The 24987-nt window shown below is 32.9% G+C and overlaps 1 protein-coding gene across 1 annotated transcript in view; it reads left to right on the top strand.

Moving 5' to 3' along the window:
* The window catches only part of LOC148313560 (LIM domain transcription factor LMO4), a 289511-nt gene extending 264741 nt beyond the window's left edge, over nt 1-24770 (top strand). Inside the window, exon 5 of the mRNA XM_088261768.1 lies at nt 22333-24770. The gene's annotated coding sequence lies outside the window, so the exon portion shown is untranslated. The remainder of the gene's footprint in view (nt 1-22332) is intronic.
* The last annotated feature ends 217 nt before the right edge of the window (nt 24771-24987 follow it).

The following is a 24987-nucleotide window of genomic DNA, read 5'->3' as shown; positions in this document are numbered from 1 at the left end:
AATATGTTTTTCATAAAATCGTCTTCATAATGCCTTAGTAGGGTTACTATTTTATCTTTTAGAACACCTTCAAATAGTGCTTTACTATAATATCTTCAATAAATGCTCTTGTTTTAATTTTTTACTCTACATAAATATGTTTGTTATTTCTGTAAAAAAAGGACTTATTAATCGTCCCGCTTTTTTAAAACATTTTTAATATTATTTTTAATTTAGTCTTTTTTTATTGATTTATCCAGTCGGTACATTTTATAGTTGTATACGTAGAATTTGTTTTAAACATAATTTTTAAAAAGTAATCAGAACTCGTTTTATAGCTTTTTATGCCATATCAGTAGCTTATACGAATAATTAATTGCGAAATTATGCATTTAAAAATATCATCGGATATTATTTAGTGTATTGTGAAGCATTAAGTAAGTGCATTTAGAGGTCCTTGAGCCTACTGTTTATAGTGAAGCGATTTGCATTCAATGGATTAGAATGCAACAATACTGTAAGATAAAACGATTGTTCTTACCCTCACTTACTAATAATAACCATTGCATCACGAGAAACCATTTTAACTGTATTATGTATTGCAAAACATAAATTTTAACACTAACTTAATATCTTCATCTTCCTTAATGTAAAGACGTCTTTGTAATTAATTAATAAATATGTTAAATGTATTTTTCGTCGGCCTTGTTCGATTCCCGGGCATAGGCAATCACCCTCCCCGTCCTGCGCTACTAGAAACGACTGGACCTCTTCATTCGCGAACATTTCGCAGCCAGAACAGTTAGCTTCTGTTCAAAGCTTCAAAACCACGTATTGAAGCTTTACGTACGGTATTATCGATCGATAGAATACAAAAATATATTTAAAAAAAACACTATTGTGACTAATGACGCGTAAGCAAAAAGGATCGATCTTTCCGAAATGATGCAAGACTGCAGATGACACAGTAAGCCAAAGTTACCCGAAGGAGGTATCAGTGATTTAGGAGTTGACATTTTCTGGACTCTTGACAATAATGAAAATACAATCTTCCATTAGTAGAAAACGTAAGCATTATATTCATAAAAAGTTTCATCTTAACCCAACTTAGTTAACGCCGTTTACTATAGGGTGTGTATTATTTTGTAGTTCGTAATTAATTTTATGTCTATCGTTGTTTGAGTTTGGTTTATCGCTTAGCGTTTGTAGGAAACTCTTTGGTTTAACCATAGAACAAATAGCTGTCCTGAGTAGATATTTAAATGTAAGTAGATGCAAATGAAAGTGTTTGTTCTCAAACATATTAGAACCTGGGAGGCACTAATGGTCGGCGCACACGGCACTGTTTATCCTGCCGGGCCGCGGCGCTGAACTAGGACAGTGTGTGGGTACCTTTACACTTTAGGGTAGCCAGGAACAGAAAGCGATCGGAATATTATCATAAGAAAAAAATATATCTATATAAAATTAAAATGGTAAATTTTCATGAAACGAATTCAAACACGTCAAAAAGGTATTTCACCTTAGTGGAAATACTATATTCTTGATCTTATTTCCTTGCAATTATACTTCTCATGACTTTTTTAATATAATTTTTTAAGTTTTATTTATTTAAATATATTACATACATGAGTCACATATATAATTTTCCCGATGAGTAATTTCCATTACTCATTTTGGGACATGGGATTAACATTAACAAGACTGAAAAACAGATAAGAAAGTAACAAATAAGAAAACACAGGGCAAAATGTAAAATATAAAGTAATGAAATATATTTTTAGTGTATAATAGGCACATAAAAAATCGTAGGGTAAGAAGCATGTTAGACGAAAAAAGAGAAAATACAACTAGTTACTAACAGAAATATCTTTCCATAAAGTATTTTTTTATTTCATTATTTTTTTTGATCCCTGACTTGGTTCTTTTATTATAAATATATTAAGTTAAAACAAATTTGTTTCTCTTTTCTTTATTACTGTCGCTGGCCCTTAATCTGATAATCATTGATAAATCTAGGAAAAAGTGACCAAGTGTATTTTTTACAAAAACGTGATTATTGACTATTTGATATCTTACTAGCTTAATATTGCCCTGAAAAAATCCCAAAGCGATTTCAAACTTGGAAGTATAATTGACTTGCTAAAAATGACTAACTGCATTGATGTTTATTTTCTTGCCAACAAAAGTGACTTAAATGGCCCTCCTGAACATTTTACGTTTTGTTAGTTGTTCACTTTTTTCCTGTGCGACTACGATATAGTCTTATCTCATACAAGTTTGAAAAAATATGTATTGTAATTTGGTAGTTACTTTATTTAATTATTCAAATGAGCTTAATAAAATATCTCAAGTGGAATGGAAGCCATTGAGCAAAAACAACAAATATTATACCTTTATGAATACATTTGAATTTAGCGTTGAAACAGCTTGACAACGGAGTAAACTAGCGTTTTTTTCTGTAATTCCGTTTCTGAAATGCCGTCTTAATTTGAATCATCCATCCAAATATAAACCGTTCTTCTTTGGTCGCAATACATCGCTTCGTTTTTTCATAAACGCGCCTATTTATCTCCAGTTAAATCAAAGGTACCGCCATCCTTTGGTTTGGCCGAGCGTCTCCCCGTCATACACCGAGATGTATGTACACATAATGTACTGCGATGACAAGGCCTTTTGTAAATGTCGCATTTCAAATAATGTTTTGAGACTTATGTGTATTGAAATAAGCCCGCAATCGCATGCAACGATCAACTAAATCTGGTACTACTTTGTCGTCTGGACCGCACATGATGGTATAACGTACGACTCGAAAGACAATTCGTAATTCCCGTTAATACTGTATTTGAAGGAAATATAAGGAAAACAATCATATAAATTTCAAATAAAATATTTTTTGTCTTTCACTTAGAGATTTAATACCGAAATGCCAAACTGAAATGTTTCTTCTTCTGATGCTTCTCCGCATCCTATGGTGCATAGGGCACTGCATCGTATTAAAGCAGTGTTATCTAGATCCTTATTATGAAGGCATGATCTGCACATGATGGTATTGACTGGAAAGATTCGTAATTCTCGTTCATATTGTATTTGATAGAAATATAATATAAGGAAAACAAACATATGAATTTCAAATCAAATATTTTTTGTCATTCGCTTAGAGATTCAATACCCAAATGCCAAACTCGAATGTTTCTTCTTCTGACGCTTATCCACACCCGCTGGTGCACAGGGCACTGCGTTGTATTGAAGCAGTATTATCTTGATCCTTAATATGCAGCCATGATCCTCAAGGTACTTAAAGCGCATTAGTTCTTTGCTTCAAGTACCAGTCCAAAGTGTTATTAAATAAACATTAAGTAATATTTATCTTTCTCAGAGTATACACATTATACAAGTTTGTACAGGTACGATCATGCAATCTCGAGTGCCCTATCCATTCCTCCTATTTTCCTTTTGATGCTTTTACTATTAATATTTTTTTTCCTAAATTGGATTGTTCTTGATATTATTTATCATCACAAAAAACTTCCATATTTTCTTCCCTTACAATTGTTTCGTCTGTGTGAGACATCAATAATACATATAAAGTTTTTTATTTTTCGTAAATTTCCTTTCTCTTTATCTGAAATAAATATGTATTTACTAAAAAAACTAAATAAGATAACTCCCTAGCACCGCATAAAAATATATGTTTCCTAGTCATATTTTTTTTAAATGTATAAACATGTCACTATCAACAACAGCAAAAAAGTCCCTCTCCAAGAACAAGAGCTCAATCTGTTTTTTGGAGAGGCTCAGCGCAACTCAAATAAGATTGCATTCAGTATAAATATATAGTAATTGTATTAAGTTGTAACTGTATTAAAGAAATAAATTGACCGATTTTTGCATTTTCGAAAATAAATTCAACTGATACAAAGCAGTCGATAGCCAAGACATTTCTCTAAATTGTATCGACGTCTACTTAACTACGAAATTAGTGGATACTGTTCTGTGAATGCATATTATTTATTACCAAAAATTAGGTATGGCGTACTCCATACAATGTTTGTTGGTTAGCAATGTAGACTCAAAAGAGTACCAGAGCAACATTCTTTGTTCTTTGACTCATTAGCATTTATTTTATATGAAAATAACCTTATTACACGCAACATATGAGAAGTAGGGCTCGTCTGGTAAAGAAATACCAATAACACAAAGAACAGAAAGCAACTTCAAACATGCCTTACTAATACCATATATTTTCCTAAAAATAAATTTTATTCACACGTAATGTGCAACGATTTTGACATATTATTATGTTAACACCGTAATACCCAATTTATGAACATCTCACTCATTTTCAAACACTCATTTATTTTCAAGCCCTCCTGAAAATAGTATTGAATTGAAATAATTGAGTATCTCATATGACGTAACTATATGTTTACTAATGTTTTGTACTATTTTTAACTGATTTTTCATCAACACAGCATTTTTAAAAAGTAGTAAGGTTATCAAGCGATTGCGTATCAGTTTTTCGTTTGGCTACAAATATGGAATCTTACATTATGTTTGTCGACTAATTTTAACTTAACGAAATCTAGCGACGCACATGCGCCGTCCTATATCAAACGTTATTTGTCATTTGTCATTAATTAAAAAAAAGTAGATAAATTGAAATACATTAACAATCATACTTTCTTCAATTAGTGCCAATTTTCTTTTGATTTGTTGATTGTCTTTGAAAATTTGGTTAAACATTACAAATCAAGCAACTAGGTAAGAATCAATCCTTTTTGCATGGACTTTTCGTTACAAAGTCAAACATTCAACAGGTCTTGTGTATTAAGTGTGTATTATTATGTGTTAGTGTGCTTCTTCTACTTCTAATCCGCACCCCATGGTGCATAGGGCACTACATCGTATTGACGCAGTGTTATCTTGATCGTTACTTACATGAAGGCTATGTGATCTATATATATATATATATATATATATATATATATATATATATATATATATATATATATATATATATATATATATATATATATATATATATATATATATATATATATATATATATATATATATATATATATATATATATATATATATATATATATATATATATATATATATATATATATATATATATATATATATATATAAAATATTCCTTGAATGAAGACATCACTACCGCACGGGCAAGGTGTGAGGAATGACCATGAGTCATACCACGAGTGGACTTCCTAATGAGCATTCCTGGTGCCCGACATTTGTGAGCCAACTATCGTTCTCATTAAAATCTGGAGAACTCCTTACCGTCCCTAATTTACTTTTACAGAGATTCCGAGAAACGCAGGCCTTCATGAAATCTCTCAGGATAACTATTCTTTCTCCCTCCTGCTCCCACCCCGCCGCTCGCACCATCCCCTCCGCACCCGCGGGTCGCCAGGAAATGGTATAACTTTGTGAATAATGTTTCTTTTCCTTTTGTCATGAAAATAATGATTCCGTGTTATCGTCAAGAGTCCGAAAACTTAATTCATCTTGGATTTCATACATAATTTGATTTTTTTTTCTCTCTCGTCTCACTTATTTATTATAATCAACAGTTGAACTGATCAAAATATAAAATAAGTTCATATTATTTTTTGACATCTTAACATAGATGAAGAAAAAATGGAGCTCTGGGCATTTACGGGGCTTACGACCGTCGTAAATGTAACAGACCGTAACCAACAAAAAAATTAGGGAAAAATGGAAAATATAAAGCAATAAACGGTACAGTAAACAGACAAAAAAAATATTGTTTTTTTTAAATTATTTATAACTACTTCTACCACCATCACGCCGTTTCCCTTAAGGGATAGGCAGAGAGGATGGAACGCCACACAATGTGACTTATTAATATTTTTTTTCGGTTTTAAAAGGTTTTTTCTTCGCAGTGAAGGTACACTTTGAGTGTGTCCAAATACGTGTTCACAAAATCTGGATTATCTCCAATTACAGGAGTTATATTTATATTAATTTTTGACATCTTATCAAAGATGAAGATGAATATTATTTTTGTGGCTTTACAGCAGGGTTATGAATTTTGAGTTTGATATATATATATATACATATATATATATATATATATATATATATATATATATATATATATATATATATATATATATATATATATATATATATATATATATATATGTAAATATATATTTATATAAATATATATATACATATATATATTTATATATATATATATATGTATATATATATATATATATATATATATATATATATATATATATATATATATATATATATATATATATATATATATATATATATATATATATATATATATATATATATATATATATATATATATGTAAATATATATTTATATAAATATATATATATACATATATATATTTATATATATATATGTATATATATATATATATATATATATATATATATATATATATATATATATATATATATATATATATATATGTCAAAAAATCATATGAAAGTACACTTATTCGACCAGGGCACGCATGTTACTGTTTGCCTAGGACCTCGCAAAGTGATCTAAATTAATGTGCGTGTGCAGTTAAAGCAGCTACTTGCGGCCGTTCAGGCCCGCTCCGGTGTAGAAGTATCGCGGGACCGGGTTTGTTGACCGAAGCGTAATTGTCGTATTGTTACCGTCCCCGCTCCGGCCGATCTTACAATGCAATTTGAATTTGCCGCCCGCCTGTTGTTCGCGCCCCGTGCGCTCATGAAAGTGAGCAAATATTATCACAGGTCGAATTCTAAATTTACAGTTTTTTTGACGGCCATTTTCCAATGTCCAGATATCTTGTACGTAGGGGAATGTTTAGGTATCGACCCCTGACAGTCACTGGCTAATTTTTTCGCGGCGACATATGCAATAAATTAAAAATAAAACACTCGATTCCCAGGGGGGGTCAAATAATATAAGTGAATTTTCTCTCTAATGTTTATTAAATATTACCCTGGACTGGTACCTGTAGCGGAGGGCTGATCACCTTTCCTTATGTGCTAACGATCAAGTTAACACTGCGCTTATATGATGCAGTGTCCTATGCACCATTGGGTGCGGATAAGGATTTTTTAATTGTTTCAATTGGTTTTAAATAAATTTAAGAAATACTTATATTAATGTATTAAAATAAACTATCTTTTTTATTTGGTTCAAAACTGCATGCATGTTTGCCATACCCGTAAATATTTTATCTATAAATGTGGAGATGTACCCTTTAAAAATATGATGAGTGTTGAATTGATAATGACATTTATTTCATTAGCAATGAAATCTCAGTCTACGTCGACGATTATGCTTAGGACCCACAGATAGAATTGTACAGAAAACTTGCAAAGCGTTTCCTACGCACAGATTTTCCCGCCTTTTCGACACAAAGGTTTTCCCGCTCACTCATACACCGAAAGGGTTCCCGCATATCGCCGTCGACACTTCAGGCCGTAATGGAAAGTAAACACCATTTTCAATGCAATTTGTCGAAATCGGTACTCCATTATTATGGCAATACTAAGCTCTGGCGGTGTACACGCGCTGATAGTGGAGTTGGTACGCTCCGTAGGTACCCATTCCGGTCTTCGGCCGTGCACTGTTAAATACACTCCGTATTTTATGGTCTTCTGAGCTGCACTATATGGTTCATTTAAGTGTCGCTTGTTATCGCGAATACAATGAGGTTAAGAAAGGAAACAGTATTTTAACTTCATTTAAATTGAATACATATCAGTGTTATTCTATCCTACTCGCTCGCACAAACTAAACTAGGCCAAAGAAACGTCTCACGATTTTAAAATTGATAAATGCAACACGTTATTTCAGTTTAATTAGAAACATGTAATGAATTTGCATTGTTTTATAAATCTTTACCACCTATATTATATACATACATATACACAAACATATGTGTGTATATATATATATATATATATATATATATATATATATATATATATATATATATATATATATATATATATATATATATATATATATATATATATATATATGTGTGTGTGTGTGTGTGTGTGTCTCCCTGACGATGTCAACTTGCCAAGTCAGTGTACATAGTGCTCGTTCATCGTACTCACGTTGCGGGTTCGATTCCCGCCAATTTAAAAATGAATTAAAGAAATTTTTATTTTCAATCATACTGGGTGCTTGTTCCATTATTTTTTTACACCGATCTCGCCTATCCTTACTATCCTACCTGCAGACAAGAAGCTTTGCGGGTAATTCCTTTTTTTATGTATTTTTCATTGAAAGAAATATTTAAACTAAAATCTTTAACCGATTTCATATCCTTATTAATTTAATTAATATTGAATAAATATATCGTTAGGCATCTGTACCCCTACAATTCGTCTCATACACTACAATATGGGTAGACCCAAAAGCCCTCGACTTGATAGTCCAATTTGTCCACAAAAGCTCTGTGGGCCTCCGGCTCAGCGGCTAACGTTCATCACAATGAAATTATACCTAGACCGTTAGGTTTAGTTTATTTTAGGCGCAAGCCTTTAGCCATGCAGCGTTAGAGTACGGAGTATACCGTGATGTACGTAGTACGTATCCATAGTACGGTGTACCGACAATGTATGCGACCGTATGCAATCTGCCGGAGAGGCAAGGATTTCAATGGGTGCTCTACCCCGAACGTTTTGTTCGCAGAAAGCGAGCCTTCAATGGCTTAAATCTTCACTAAAATATACTTTGCGAATCATTGCCATTTCTAAGTAATGAATATGTAATATTTTACTATCCTTTGAATATCTTCAATATCATAAAGTTTAATTAATTACTTAAATATAAATGTTTATTTTTTTATATTAAAACCATTTATGTATTGATTGTTATATCAAACACAGATTTTTTGAGTGTACCAAGTTCTCTTTTATTGTTAAAAAACACATAAAAATTAATATTGTGACAATTGTTTCGCCTAGTTATTGCATTTTCAAACAAATGTCGACATTCGTTTGAAAATGCTTTAAATAGGCAAAACAATTGTCACCATATTAATTTTTATGTGTTTTTTTAACAATAAAATACAACTTAGTAGAATCAAACAATCTGTGTTTAATTTAACAATTAATACATAAAATAAAATGGAGTTTTACAAATTAAACGACAAATCAATAAATATATTAAAAGCATCTTTAACTTTGTGGTATGGTACCTAATATAACACCCTCCTTAACATTCATTGTTCACTTTGTACAACCGGTAATCATGAAATAGTGTTTTTTTAAAGTAGTATTACACAAAGTGATGATTACCGGATCCTGAAGATAATCCAGATTTGTGAAAAAGTATTAGGACACACTCAAAATGTTCTTAATTATATTATCGTTTGTCGAATGACAATTGTAAATAATTTTCAAATAGCTTGTAGATTCATATTATTTTTTGACATCTCATCAAAGATGAAGAAGAATATGGAAATCTGGGCATTTACGGGGCTGACGACCGTCATAGGCTGGTTTAAGTGATCACTTTACACACGTGTAACATTCACCAATTCTACCCATTATTGACAACCACACTACTCAAATTCTTGGAAGTTCTATATGTTTTAACCAATTTAACCTTGTTCTTGAATCACTAGAACTTCACTAGGGACATTGGTGAAATGTACCATATTCTTCTTCATTTTTGATGAGATGTCAAAAAATAATATGAATATAACTCCTGTAATTGGAGATAATCCAGATTTTGTGAACAAGTATTTGGACACACTCAAAATGTTGTTAACAAAAGCTTGTAGATTGATTCATTAAACGATCCTTTTGTTTTTACAGTCCGGAGTTATGTCCCGCAGTTCTCACTACAAAATAAATATTCGACGATGGTCTAATCGTCGGGATACATTATTGTAGCCACGTCCGCCATAAGCTACAGCCTCCATGGCCGCCATGATGGCTTTGTCTCGTTTCGTTTACTATATTACGATATTTATATTTGAACAGTTTTGAATATTAGTGCTTTTTCCAGCCGTGAGTCCTGTTGGACTGGACTGCGAAATAAGTCAAAAACGGTATTATCTTCCATTCACACAACTCCCGTTCCTTTTCACCCCATATTAATTATCACCGCGTCAACTGGGCGTTTTAATAAACCCGATTAACAAATAAATATTTAAATTAACTGGTCAAATTATAAGCTTAATAAAAATCTAAATGATGTTTCGTAGCGTTTCTCAAGTATGTGAATATAATACAGGATTCGGAGCTCACATACAAATGAAAAAGTTTCTGCTTAATGAAAGCTTCCCTTATCCCACCATCGATGTCTCTAGTGAAGTCTCGCGTACTGTGTGTCGCGTTTGATCAATATATCTAGGAGTTCCCAAAAAAATAAAGTGTGGGTGTTAATCATACGTAGAATTGGTGAATGTTACACGTGTGTTAAGCGATCACTTAACCAAGCCTATGACAGGTCGTAAGCCCTGTAAATGCCAGAACTTTCATATTTTTCTTAATCTGTTTTGAGATGTCAAAAAATGTATGAAATAACTCCTAAGTGGAGATAATTCTGACCTGTAAACAAGTATTTGGACACACTCAAAATGTGTTAAATACGTATTGTAAATATGATTAATTTTACTTTTCTACTGGCTCCAATGTAGATTCGTAACCTTAAAGACACCTTTTTTACGGGTTTTGGGTTCTCTTCTTCTTCTTTCTTATTCATACATTCGTTTATGCAATAATTTAAGTTTTCAAAGAGAATTTCTTGTTAGCTTTCGACATGGAAAAGTTTCGACGTGGATTCCAAGTACAAATTTGACGTACTTAACTAGGTTGTACTCATTCGCTTAACTCAAATACCAAGTAATTGCAAATATGACCGTTTTAATTCATATTAATTTGTCGCAAATTGAGATCTCGTTATTGAAAAAAGAAACTGAACTGTTGATAATAAAATGTGAGCACAAAAAAAAGTTGAATTCGATTAAGGATCTTATGCGTGCCTGTATAACGTGAATTGTATTAAAATTGTATTAAAGTGTATTAAACTATAGCTCGTAAGTATTTTGACATGTCGCTCACTCCTTTCAAGAACGTCAGAAATCAAAAAACTTTTCAGGACAACGTTTTTAAAGTTTAAAAATATAATACAATGTATTAAAAATAAATATCAAGCCACTTATTAAACTTTTTACTGTGCAACAGATCTTTTTAGGTAAAACCTGAAGGTTTTTTCTCCATTTGAAAAATATTAAGTTTATTTAAAAAAATAAGTAAACAATACCCTTTCTTCAAAATGCAAAAACACTTTCTGCCCTGTAGCGGGTAAATATTAAGTTAAAAATATGCCTCTTTTGCTGGGATATAGTACATTCTCTGAGGATTCTGAAAACATGCACAACTGAAAATTCTCGATTTTTGATTTATGACGTTCTTGAAAGGAGTGAGCGATGTAAGTATTTCATCTCAACACAGGTTATACCTAAAGGGCCAAAATGCAGATAAATTATATGTACATGTATATTTAAGAAACAAATAAGAAATAAAAACGTTTTGATGACATCGCATAAAATTATTTGATTCCTTATATTTAAGCTTGCTTGTATGAATCCTAGGTCTTGTATATCTTTTAAATGTGTCCTTGGACGATATCCGAATTCCGTCCCTGTAAATTTTCCAAAGCAAGTTAACGATTTGACCTTTGGGACCATAACCCACCAAATTGAATATCATTCATGCGATTCGGAAATGAACGTATTTTTTATGCATCCAATGGAACTCGTTTGCCAATTGCAAACAAGTCAAAAACTCAAAATTTTCAACAGTTTGAAAACTGCCGTACGATTGTCGAATTCGTTTTGTTATTTTCGCTTCCAATTACGTCTTTTGTGTTTTTTCGTGTTCTAGCTCATTCTGTTCTAGCCGTGCATGCTAAATAGGTTAGCGGCAAGTTTACAGGGATCAGAGAACTGCTAGTACTCTGATAGGGTCTTGTCGTGGAAAATCGACTTATTATAAATTAAGTCTTTTCGCTTAAACTCAACTGGCCTTACATAAAACTTGTGTATTTCTGAATTTGAAACTAGCCTGCATCTGCTATGGTGCATAGGGTATCGCGTGGATTCAACGTGTTATTAACTTGATGCTTTATTATGTGAAGACAATCAGGGCTCCAGATTGTGCTCATCCCTTAAGGAAAAATTAAGGACATTTATTATTTTTATTATTTAATGTTTCAATTGATTCTTCAAACCCTTATCCGTACCCCAATGGTGCATAGGGCTCTGCATCATATAAACGCAGTGTTATCTTGATCGTCAAAACATGAAGGAAATGTGATCGGCCCTCCGCTTCAGATACCAATCCAGGGATTACACTGGACTGAATTAATTGAATAAATATTAGAGTGAAAAAATCACTTATATTTATTTGATCCCCCCCTGGGAATCGAACCCGGGTCATCCAGACCGGTAGCCGAGCATGCTGACCATTATAATATGCGAACAAAATTTCAATTGATTACCTTTTAAAAAAATATATAATTGTTTCAGTTTCTATACGCTGGTATTGATTTTTTTATGCCCAAGGAAAACAAAAATACCCTTCATTTGTGGTAAAAATACTTTTTTTAATATTTGAAAATTAATAAAGTAAATATCTGTTTTAATAATACATAAGCGAACTGTTAACAATTTGTGGGTTTTCAGCAGTAAGACAAGAAAAACTAACAGCATTCGGTAGACTACAGCAGATGTATCACTGTACAATATGTTTTGATTGATGACCACCACAAGTGCTGTCGGAACAGACCGCTCCAATATTAACTCATTTACACAAAGTGATTCTCTTATTTGTTTCGCGTGGTTTACTCCCCTTCCGTGCTGCACTCGGAGCGAGGAGCCTTAAATCAATTTCAGATTAGACATACACGACCGTAATATCACATACTAGTGTACTTGGATACTTGCATACATCGTGCATCTATCACACAACTATCCTTTTATTATACCCAATCAGCGAGAATTAATGATGGCGTATACAATACATATTATCAATATTATAAATCATCAAGGGATTAAATCATCAAGCAAAATTTAAATATATCAATCTTGTGTAGTTCGCACATCATGGCATAAGGGATCGAATGCAGAGCGGACAGCGCAGTAACAAAAAACGCACTAAGAGTGTCAGACTCCAAATATTTTTTAAACACAATGGCAGCGCTATCTGTTTAACGTTACAGCAACACACGCAATACTAACATCGCGGACAGCGTACTTCTTGGTACCTGCTGTCAATAAGCTTTTTCAATGTTATCGATCGTATTCTTGTTTTTCGCAATATTTTATACTGTGCTATATTTTATTTCTTTTCTGTTTGACCAAACTGAGCCACAGCAACGCGTGTCTGAGTACAGTTAGCTTTAAATAAAATCCACAATCATGTCAGGATTCCATTTAATACTAGTAACGTTTTTTTTAAATAATTTGATAAAATATTTCTGCATATCAATCTTTTGAATGGGAAGAGCGAGTTCGGATCGAGTGGTGAGGATAGCAGCGGACAGCAGCATAAGCGGGTTCAGACCCCCAGGAAGACCACCCAAACGATGGAGGAATAGCTGGTCTTCCACCTCCCAAGAGCGGACCGGAGAATGACAGGACTTAGTCCTTAAAGAAGAAGAAGAAGAAGAATCTATTGAATCACACCTTTTCTTGTTGATATTATTACCTTTGTAAACTTTTAAACTCTCGAGACATTGTATTTATCTCGGTTTGCTCATCTTACAAACCAGTCGTTAATTTTTACGAGTTTTCCTTATAATTGAAAATACTCCCTGGGTTAATAAGTGTTCGTTTTGCGCACAAACTTTTAATTAACTACATATTAAACATGCCATTAAAATATATCTTAAATAAAGATCGATAAAAGTAATTATTTTATCACTATGCATGTATGTTTTTTAATGAATTCAATTCAAACCCTTATCCGCACCCCAATGGTGTGTAGGGCACTGCATTATATAAACACAGTGTTATCTTGATCGTTAACACACGAAGGAAAGGTGGTCAGCCCTCCGCTTCAGGTACCAGTCCAGGATAATATTGAATAAATATTAGAAATAAAAAGGTAATTAGTTGATAATAACTGCATTTTTCAAATTTATTGTTGCTCTATCTACAACAATACTAATATCCTAGAAAATCAATCGAAATATTGTCTTTTTAATATATATTATTGCATATGTATATTTTTCCTTTAACCTTTTCCATAGATCGGCGACGATTCTCATATTAATATACCGAAGGCCAGTATCCACTAAATACTGCATTTGCTCAGTTTGTTATCAGCTTGTTATACCTCGGCCTTTAGTGGATCTTATTAATATTTTGTGTAATGTGTGAATAGTGCTTTAGTTACGTGTAGTATTGGCAGTGATTGTCCTGACGAAGAGACGGGTACGTCTCAAAACCGGTAGATTAAATATATTACCACTGCAATTATTTTTTTAAAAGTAAAAATGACTAACTACAAATTAAATGCTATAAATATTGAAAATATTAATAATATCAAATTTACACTTAATATTAAGGATTTCCATATTCTTCTTCATCTTTGATGAGATGTCAAAAAATAATGTTAATATTAAGGCATGAACGCTGTTGTCAGAATGGTGGGAATAATAAAATATAATATAATAGTGCTCAATCATACTCAACCGACATAACGAGTTCAGGAAATAGTCCATATGGGCCTTATTAGCCATCGGCCCTTATTATTCATACAATGCATAGTACACACACATTTATATATATATATATATATATATATATATATATATATATATATATATATATATATATATATATATATATATATATATATATATATATGTATATATATATATATATATATATATATATATATATATATATATATATATATATATATATATATATATATATATATATATATATATATATATATATATATATATATATATATATATATATATATAGATATATCGTAAAGGCATGATAGAGTACGTCGTAAATAAGAAAATAATGATGATTTACTATTTTGCTTGGATATTAATTCAGCAACCTGATAAATTTCCTATTTAAAGCAATGATGATGCAACGATGATCTGAGTCACACTAATAATAAATTAACAAATTAAAAGTAGGCTTACCACTTGATCACTTTGAAATCGTATATTGTATCCAAAATATTTAAGTATTTTTTATTGACATAAAAAATCTACGTCTTTTTTTAATTAAAACTTTAAAGATGAAGAATAAACGCATTTGAATACTCTTGTACTTAATTTTATGTAGTTATTAAATGATTACAACCATATATAAGTAACTAAATATATTGCCAGGCCAGGAACCGTCAAGCAATATTGATCTGGTTTACTTATTATTTTTACTTACATTTATTAAGTTTCACTTGGTAAATACCAATATTTCTTTAAATCTACTTGTGTTTCGATGCATTTGCATCATTATCAAACACGATTTTTTTCGGTGTTTTTTTCTATTTGATTTTTTTTGTTTTAAGGATCGTTTATTGAATTTCCATTTATATTTGTTATTTTTATTAATTGATTCGGCTTCACTTTGTGGTAAAATCTACCCATTTTCAATTTAAACTTAGTAAATGCCATTATTTCTTAAATCTATTGTGACTTAATTATTGTGCATTCGTATATAAATATGAACACGTGTACGTCATCGCTTTAAATTATTTTATCAGATGGTAATAATTTTTAATAATACCAGGATGACATAATCTGAGTAAAATACTGTGTTTGTGAATAGACAATCGTTGTTGGTGGTCACCATGAACTATCAGCCGGTGCAGGAAGTCATTATGAGCGAGTAACCTGTTCAAGGCCCGCTGGACGCCACTGCAAACAAATCACGCTACATTGTGTAGTCGAACTGATCTGTGAAGGATTTACCTACACATAATCGTGATAACTCCAAGTTTGATTCGGCCAGACTTAGAGCACATGAGTTGAGTCATAACGATCGTTTGATTGCGGCTTGTCCAAATGTATGGGACCCAATTCAATTCGAGTGAAATTACTCAAAGGTAAATCAAATTGGGCGAGGGGCCTCGAATTACTGGAAACAATATTGAGAACATACCTAACTGAGAAATATAATTACACTACCAGTGAAATTGCTACCTATAATTGCTGTATTTACGAACATATACCATAATTTATTAAAATAATGAATTCCTAACATTATATTCTAAATGGGTAAATTCTTAAAATTTGTTCAACGATTAATTTTAACGTAATAAAAAAACTAGCGACTCATTCAAATGTACCGTTTAATCTCAAACGCCGTTGTCATTTTGCTTGTTCTATTTTTTACATCTTATATTAGCTAAGAATAGAAAAATGTTATTTAAAATAACTGGTCATAAATATTTATTCAAGCTAGTAAATTAATAAACTCTACAGATAATTACAAACAACATAATAATAATAAAATACCCAAAAACAATTCTTTAAATTTTAAAAATAGTATTTCTACAATCAGACACCAAATTTTTCACAATATTGTGAGTGTGTCAAAATACTTGTTCACAAATCTGGATTATCTCCTATTATAGGAGTTATTTTTCATATTATTTTTTGACATCTCATCAAAGATGAAAAAGAATATGGAAGTCTAGGCATTTACGGGGCTGACGACCGTCATAGGCTGGTTTAAGCGATCACTTTACACACACGTGTAATATTCACCAATTCTACCCATTATTGACAACCACACTACTCAAATGAACAATTTTAAAACATTGTTCTTGAATCACTAGAACTTCACTACAGACATCTATTGGTGAGATGAAAAGAAGTTTTTTATTACTTTTTTGGAGTTTCGCCACATAGGTGTTATTAAAGTTATCTCTACCCTTCATAAATAAAATATTCAGTATCATTTTGAATCGTATTTCTACATGTTTATTTTCTAGGTCAATGTATTACTGGATAAGTGGTGCACCAAACCATTCGCAGTTTAAGCTTATTCATCAGACTCTGCTGTACGTATACCTACGTCAGTTAAGTGGAGTCAGCAATGAATGTTAGGTGAATGTGGATAAGCGCCGCGGTTCCTGTGTCAATGAAGCGTTAATGAGACTTGCCAACTTACTCCTAGAATCCTACATCATGCAGATACATGCAACGTACCGGGGTTGCTATCGCGATGGAACGGAAACCCGCGATAAAACTGAAGAATCACGTAAAAGAGGTTTTATGACTTGTTGACCTTCGCTCCATGTTGAACATTACACATCAATTTCCAAAAAGGAAACCAATAATTATGTTTTAATATCTTTGCTTAATAAAAGCTTTCCCTATTCTAATATAGATGTCAGTAGTGAACTTACTTGAACTTTATTACGAGTTTGATCAATATACAAGTATCTAGATATATTTAATATATTTAGATATTTCGAACCCCTAGGGGTTCCTATTAAGTAATAATAATAAGAAAACCCTTATCCGCACCTCAATGGTGCATAGGGCACTGCTTCATATAAACGCAGTGTTATCTTGATCGTTTACATATGAAGGAAAGGTGATCAACCCTCCGCTTCAGGTACCAGTCCAGGGTATGATTAAATAAATATTAGAGTGAAAAAATCACTTATATTTATTTGACCCCCCCCCCTGGGAATCGAACCCGGGACCTCCAGAACGGTAGCCGAGCGTGCTGACCATTACACTACGGAAGCGGACATTAAGTAGTGTGGTTGTCAATCATGGGTTGAATTGGTGAATATTACACGTGTGTAAAGTGATCACTAAACCTTCTTTAAATAAGTATCTCCAAAAATAAATGTTATTCTTGCACGAATTCATATTCTAAACCGGCCATAAACCGATTTTATATACAATATATAATCATCACACACGGTTTGCTGGAGTCTGCATGTTAAGTTAATCTAAATACCTTTTTTTAAAGTTGTCAGTGCTGCACGAAAACAATGAACTCATTTTCCGCGACATGTATTACATTTTATCATTTCCATCCATTAAAAACTTTTCCGTGAAACCTATAAACTTTTCCATACCGAACGTCACCGATTCGCGGAGGCCGACATTTTGTGTTCTCTTTTGAAAACGGAACGCACGAATGGTTGGGTAGGTACCGGCGACAATGGTACACCAATATTTTTCCATTTCCGCTATGGTACTTAAAGAATTCATCTGGGTAAGTAACAAGTGTCCGGGGGTGTGTGCGGTGGCGTGTGGGCTTGTGGGGTGTGGGGGTGGGTGTGGGGGTAGGAGCAGGCACCGCCCGGGTGTATATTGGCCATTAGCATGATTAGAGCAATCTCTCAGTAGTGCTCAGATGTCTTACTTTGAAATGAGACGGTTCACCTGTAGCCGCACACTCTTTCACCAATATCGAAATGAGCATTTTTCATAGTGCCTCTTTAATTTATTATTCCTTCATTACTTAAATTACTTTTGCACACAAGATTGCGTTTATCATTTTCCCTGAAACTCAGATTATTTTACCCTCGGGTGATGATTTTTTGAGATACGGTTGTGATTAATACTAAAAACAGTTACATTAGAATGCATATTCAAGATAGAAACTCAGTTTTCTGCTTTTTGAATGTTTTTTGTTACTCTGTGGCACATTTTATAAACTTTATAAAATGAAACTACTTTTTAAAATTTTTAATGGTACCGTAGAACGGGGCTACTTGAACTTTGGTGTGTTACTTGAGCACAGTACAAAAAAAAATAGATCTGTATTTGGTGTACAATAATGAACGTATCGACATGATTCATTGTTTCCCTGGCAGGTGACACTTATTGTCACGATACGTTCATTATTGTAGACCAAATACAGGTTTAAATATTTTTTTGTAGTGGGCTCAAGTAACACATCAAAGTTCAAGTAGCCCCGTTCTACGTTACCAATTTCATTTTTAGTAGTACCCAAAGTTAAAGAATAAATAAGTGTAAGTCCCTCTCCAAGCACTAGAGTGTAGTCTCTTTACTTGAGAGAACAGCGCAATTAATTTTGAGATTGTAAAGTAGACATTTCTGGAAAATTAATAAATTGTTTTTAAGAAAAACAATATTTCATAAATATAATAATAATTAATAAATAATTCGTATAATCTCCGTGTTGACCCAGGGGCAAATTGATTCCAGGACCTCACTCATAGTAGCCAAACGTACTAACCGCAAAACGAGTCCGACGTACTATGTACGGATAAAACTTAACCAAAATAAAACGTATCGACGTGAAATAGATCACGAAATTTCCATTCCATTTCCGAATTGAATTTACGATGACACGTAAATGATTTTTTTAAACTGAAACAACCGCAGATTTAAATCTCTTGTTTGTATCAAAATGCACACACATTTTCCATACAACAGACTACGTCGTGATAAAAATGAAAACACAACAAATTTAATAGTAAACGGTACAAATACGAAATATTATTGACATCTCAACATAGATGAAGAAGAATATAGATGTCTGGGCATTTACGGGGCTTACGACCGTCATAGGCTTGGTTAAGTGATCGCTTTACACACGTATAACATTCACCAATTCTGCTCGTGATCGACACTATAAAAATTTTCTTCTTCTTCTAGATACATTGATCAAACTCGTGATATGTGAGTTCACAACAGCCAATGTTGGAATAGGAAAAACTTTTATTGAGCAGACTCTTTCTATATGTATGCAAGGTCTGAATGTTATATATAATTGACATTTTTATGTAGCTTTTAATTTGACCAGTTTTTTTTATTAACAACATTTTGAGTATGTCCAAATACAATTTTGGATTATCTCCGCTTAGGAGTTATTTTAATTATGTTTGGCATCTCAACATAGATGAAGAAGAATATGGAAGTCTCGCCATTAACAGGGCTTATGACGCGTCACCCGTTATTCTACCCATGATTGACAACCACATTACTCAATTATATCTATGGATTATATCAATTGGATAAATGAAATAAGTCATACATATATCATAGATCCACATAACCCAGATTTGTGAACAAGATGTGAAGCGACACACCAAAAACATTAAATATGAAACATTTACGTAAATCGTTTGTTCAATTTCGTCGGATGTATTTTTTGCCGCTAAAACAGTAATTACGATCACCGAGTGACTACAATAATTCAATTCGTTCAATCGTCCATCTTGTAGCGTGCGGCGGGTTAGGTTCTCACCAGTAAATAGTTTATCGCACTAAATCGGTTAACTCGAAATTGGATTTTTTAGTCGTGATTCGGCAATCAATTTTACGAAATCGCCCCGTAATGGAGCAAACATTGTTTTATAAATGATACGTGACTGCAACACTGCGTCGGCGTCGCCCAATCGCCCAATAGGGGTGGCAAATCAGCGCCATTCAAACACATTGTAAATATTTCACTTTAAATATGGATAAATAAAACTATAATATAATGCACTCGGTGTGAAAAAAGGTCTTTAATTAAGGGCTAGTGAAGAGAGAATAACATGTCTTCAGAAAACTCTTTTTTTACATTTTGATGTTATTTATTTCATGAATTTATTTTATGGTACTTATATTATATTTATATTTGGCGATGTATTTGAAAAATATATGAATCAGTTATAGATAACAGTTAAATTAAGTGGCACTAGATTTTAATAATTTTACCATATCACAAAATTAAAAATGCTTAGAATAAAAAAAAATCATGCGCATTTAACACTTTTAAATTTACGAAATGGTTTTATAGATGTTTTTGTGTTTTTTAACCTTTACTCTGAACATTGAGGTGAAATGCGCAAGCTTCTTAGGTTTATATAATGAAAACAAGAACATAACATAAAAATTATATTTAAAAAATACATATATTAAATATTTGCCATCCTTGATTCAACACTAACTAGACAAAAAAAATACCACGAGACCGGATCTCATCATCCAGTGATATAATGCTCCATTAAATATTGTACAATACCACTTCTATATATAATATTGATTGATTTTTAATGATATCTCATTTAGCAAAAACTAAATGTAGTTGTAAATTTGAATTTTGTTGACTTAACAAATTATGAATTCCTTATAAAATACTTCCTGAAAAAGGCTAAGAAAGTATGGATATACCTTCACACTAGAGTATATGAAATAAAAGTAAAGAATAAATAACTTTGCTGCCAAAATCTATGATGGAAATGAACACGAAATCTATAGTCGTTACTTCAGTTGAACAATAATAATGAAGCGCATTCATAGCTAATATTCTACTTAATATTGCACGCTAGAATTCAATTTAGATTCACCGACAAGAAAGTTTCGTTCTCTCGTATCAAATTTAATTAAACAGTTGTCACCGCGATAGAATCTGACAACTTCGGTACACTTACAGCCGTCTATTAAGTGTTTAGCACCTCCTATCGAGGTATCCAAGTATGCGGGTACGCAGATACAGAGGTATCCAGTATGCAGTCTCATATCTTGGAACAGATTTAGCTACTCGTTTCCAATCGAGTAACCGTTTAACGCCGCCACATTTCCGATGAGGATGTTATTCCCACGCCGGTCCCCTCCCCTCGCTCGCCCCCGTCGCTGGCTATATGGGTATTGCGACGTTTATTGGATCGCAAATTTATTGAATAGTGTCTCCGACGACAAGCTAGATGATAATAATGGCCGCAATCTGCGTGACGGAACAATGCCAGCCGCCATTACAGCGCGCATCGTCCATCCCGACTCTCCTACACATAGCTGCTCCCCTGGTAGCCTGGTAGCCCGTTACGGTATACGCCGGACATTACCACTCACACTACCAAATGTCGACTTCATAACTTGTATCTCATTCGCACACCCATACATAGCACATTTGTTTAATCCTAATTACATTTCTAAACAGTACTGATTATTACTGTCCACCTATCTGTGGCGTTACGGTCAGTTACCATGTATGATATCATAAAATGTGTGTTTATACCAATGTGTGAAAAATTATTGTAAACGTGTTTCATGTTATATTTTCAACAACAAAAAAACAGAAAGCAAAATACCAGAATACCATTCGCATAAACATTTTTTTCACATTTTTTATTCATTTCGTCCTTCAATTTTGTAGAAATTCACAACCTGAGCTGAAAGTTTTTTTTAACCATTGCAATTTATCGGAACAAACTCAAAGCGTATTTTTCATTATTTGATAGTTGGTTTTATTTTGCACCGTCCTATGTTAGTCTATGCATCGCTTGGTTGGAGACGAGACATTTTTTTTGCATTTATCGCAGATGTAATTAATATTCGGGTTGTTTCAGATGATGGAATGCGCCTACTTGCCCGCCTACCCAGTGAGCCGGCAGCTACCGCCCCCCGCCTGGTGGGCGCCCCGCCCCTCCCCGCCGCCCAACTGAAGACCAGCACCGGACAATAAGTGACGTCATCGTGACACGTAACGGAGTGATCAGTGCACACGCTGTGGACACGAAACGAGTGTTGAAGAATCACGAATTTATTAAATCGTTAGTTAGAACAATGTACTGACGTGGTACAAAATTAGTTAATTCTACCGACTAAGAAAACAATGTAAAAATGATCGCGTTAAGTTTGCTTCGTGAGTTGGAGTTTGTTATTAGTTCACGGACCCGTGTTATGTTAGAAAGGTGAACTGAACTATGTGACTATTGTTTCCCTTTTCCCCTTGTGATCTTCGCCCTACTTAGTGATTTGCCATAATCAGTTAAGACGCGATCGAATACCTTATAATTATTGTGTATGTGTGCGTGGGATAGGAATCATAAGCGTTGTATATATTATTAAATATACCTGTATTTCACGATCACGGATCAATTTTTAAATTTCATGAAATGTCTGCAACACCCTTTTGTTGAGATTTCTCAAAATTTTACATCAATCAAATTTTATTTTCAAAATAATGTAACAATATTACAAATCATTAGATATTGTACTATAATACACCTTACCGTTATTGTAAATATTTATAAAAATCTGAAATCCGAATTAATGAATTTCCTACGCGACTGTTTTTTGTTGTTTGTTTAAGTACGCATTGGTTACTGAAATAGTATAATTTCAAGAAAAGCTCGTATATTTTTCTCCGATAAAAGTTTGGCTTATTCTCGCTTCATGAATTTACAAGTAAACCCAAGTCAATTATTAATGTGAAATTAGTTATTTCCGTTTGTTATTGCGGAGCAAGGAAGACGGACGTAGTTACTTGTAACGGTTATATTGCGATTTGTACATTTCTGTACGCACTCTAGGACTCCTTGATTTATTTAATGACGCCACTAGAACCCAACATAACTACTGTTAATTAGCTTTAAGTGATAACTATGGGTTGACAGAAAAACACGTTGTGATCGAATATTGTAAATTATTGTAATATTACTGTAAAATTAATAATTATCTCATAGAAGTATGTAATTTGAAGTTTTATCTCTATCTTGGTTTTTATCTTCTTATGTTCAATCGTTAATGTTCTTGTTGTTTGTTTGTAAGTTAATAATTGCATATTATTTCCGCTCTCGCTTATTGCGAACCCAAATAATAAAATAAAAATGGATTTGTAAAATTGTATAGATTTTATTATCATTTTAATTGTCACGCACCGCTTTCGACCAATATTGTATAAAATCACCCTTTATGAATGAAGAAAAAACTAAGCTATATCTTAGGAATTGTTAAATAATTGCATTGGCCATTGACACTAAACGGAACATGCGTTGCTTTGTACAGAGTTGTATATTTATAGTAGGTACGTAAGATACAGAAATTACATGACATACTTTCATTTAACCTACATGCTACATTAGAGCGTTAAAAATGAGACATAATAAATATATTACCGGATATTATATTGTAATGTAAAAACCTTTTTATGAAACCCTTTCGAAAGAGCAAGTTGTAATGCAAAATTGCAAAATTATTCTTATTCTTATATTTTCGCTTTATCAGAGTACTTTGCGTGATCAGATAATATCCATTCTACCAAACCAAAATAAAGCCAATTGCTTTATCAACAAAATGCACAGCCGTTGATAGCTTTTCTCGATCCCACGAGTTTGTATTATTTACCCCAGATAAGTCAGTAAGTTCGCCAAGGGATGCGGAGGAATAACCCTCCATTATTCTATTCGACTCGGAAACTATCGAATCCTCCTCCCCATCAAAAAACAGTTCGTCAGCACTGATATAAATAACATTATCGGAATGGTTTTCATCGGATTCAAATGGAAATATCCGCAAAAACGGGAGCATCCAGTAAAAAGTGTATTCCTTATGTCTGAGTAGAATGGTGAAGCGATCTCGCGGTTCGGCCCGTTCCGTGTAGTCTGGAGTCGTGACCTCCCACCGCAGTCCATAAAAACTGGAGGGTGTAAGCCGAGAATCGGGCTTTACATCCTTGATCAATCCTCGAGGCTATTTTTGATGCAAAACCATCGAATCGAATCATCGTAAAGAAGAGGGGGACGTTTTTATCTTTTCTCGCACTTAAAACGATACATATATATGTTATTGTCGCATAAATACGAACAGTATAACGCGCCGAATGTTCCGTTGTCAAATTGTTTTCTAACCTCGATCCGGTGTTTGCGAATATTCCGCAAATTTTTGCTTTCCGAAACACATTTTACCCGTTCAGAATTGCAAATCTCAAATGGCTAACAGTATCTCTACGTTATTTCATTTACATAATTTGAAATGAGGAAGGAAATAAACGAATTAAAAAATACAGAAACGAGTTTTATTAATTGTTTTTCAACCCTTCTTTCCTTTGTCTCTCACCCTAAGAGGGTTGTTTAATTTTGAATGTATTTATTCTTAGCATCCCGCAGCGAGTGTTTTCTACGGAATCTGATATTAATACTTGCAAACGAGACGTCCAATAATTAGTATTCAATAAAAATGGAAGGGTTCTCCACGCAAATGTGCCGGCAAGTACCTACTCT

The sequence above is a fragment of the Brachycentrus maculatus genome, unplaced genomic scaffold, assembly GCF_059751285.1.
Source record: "Brachycentrus maculatus isolate JH-2025_06_01 unplaced genomic scaffold, ASM5975128v1 h1tg000010l, whole genome shotgun sequence".
Taxonomy (NCBI): domain Eukaryota; kingdom Metazoa; phylum Arthropoda; class Insecta; order Trichoptera; family Brachycentridae; genus Brachycentrus; species Brachycentrus maculatus.
Note: the sequence above shows the minus strand (reverse complement) of the source record. Positions and strands in the feature narration are given on the sequence as shown.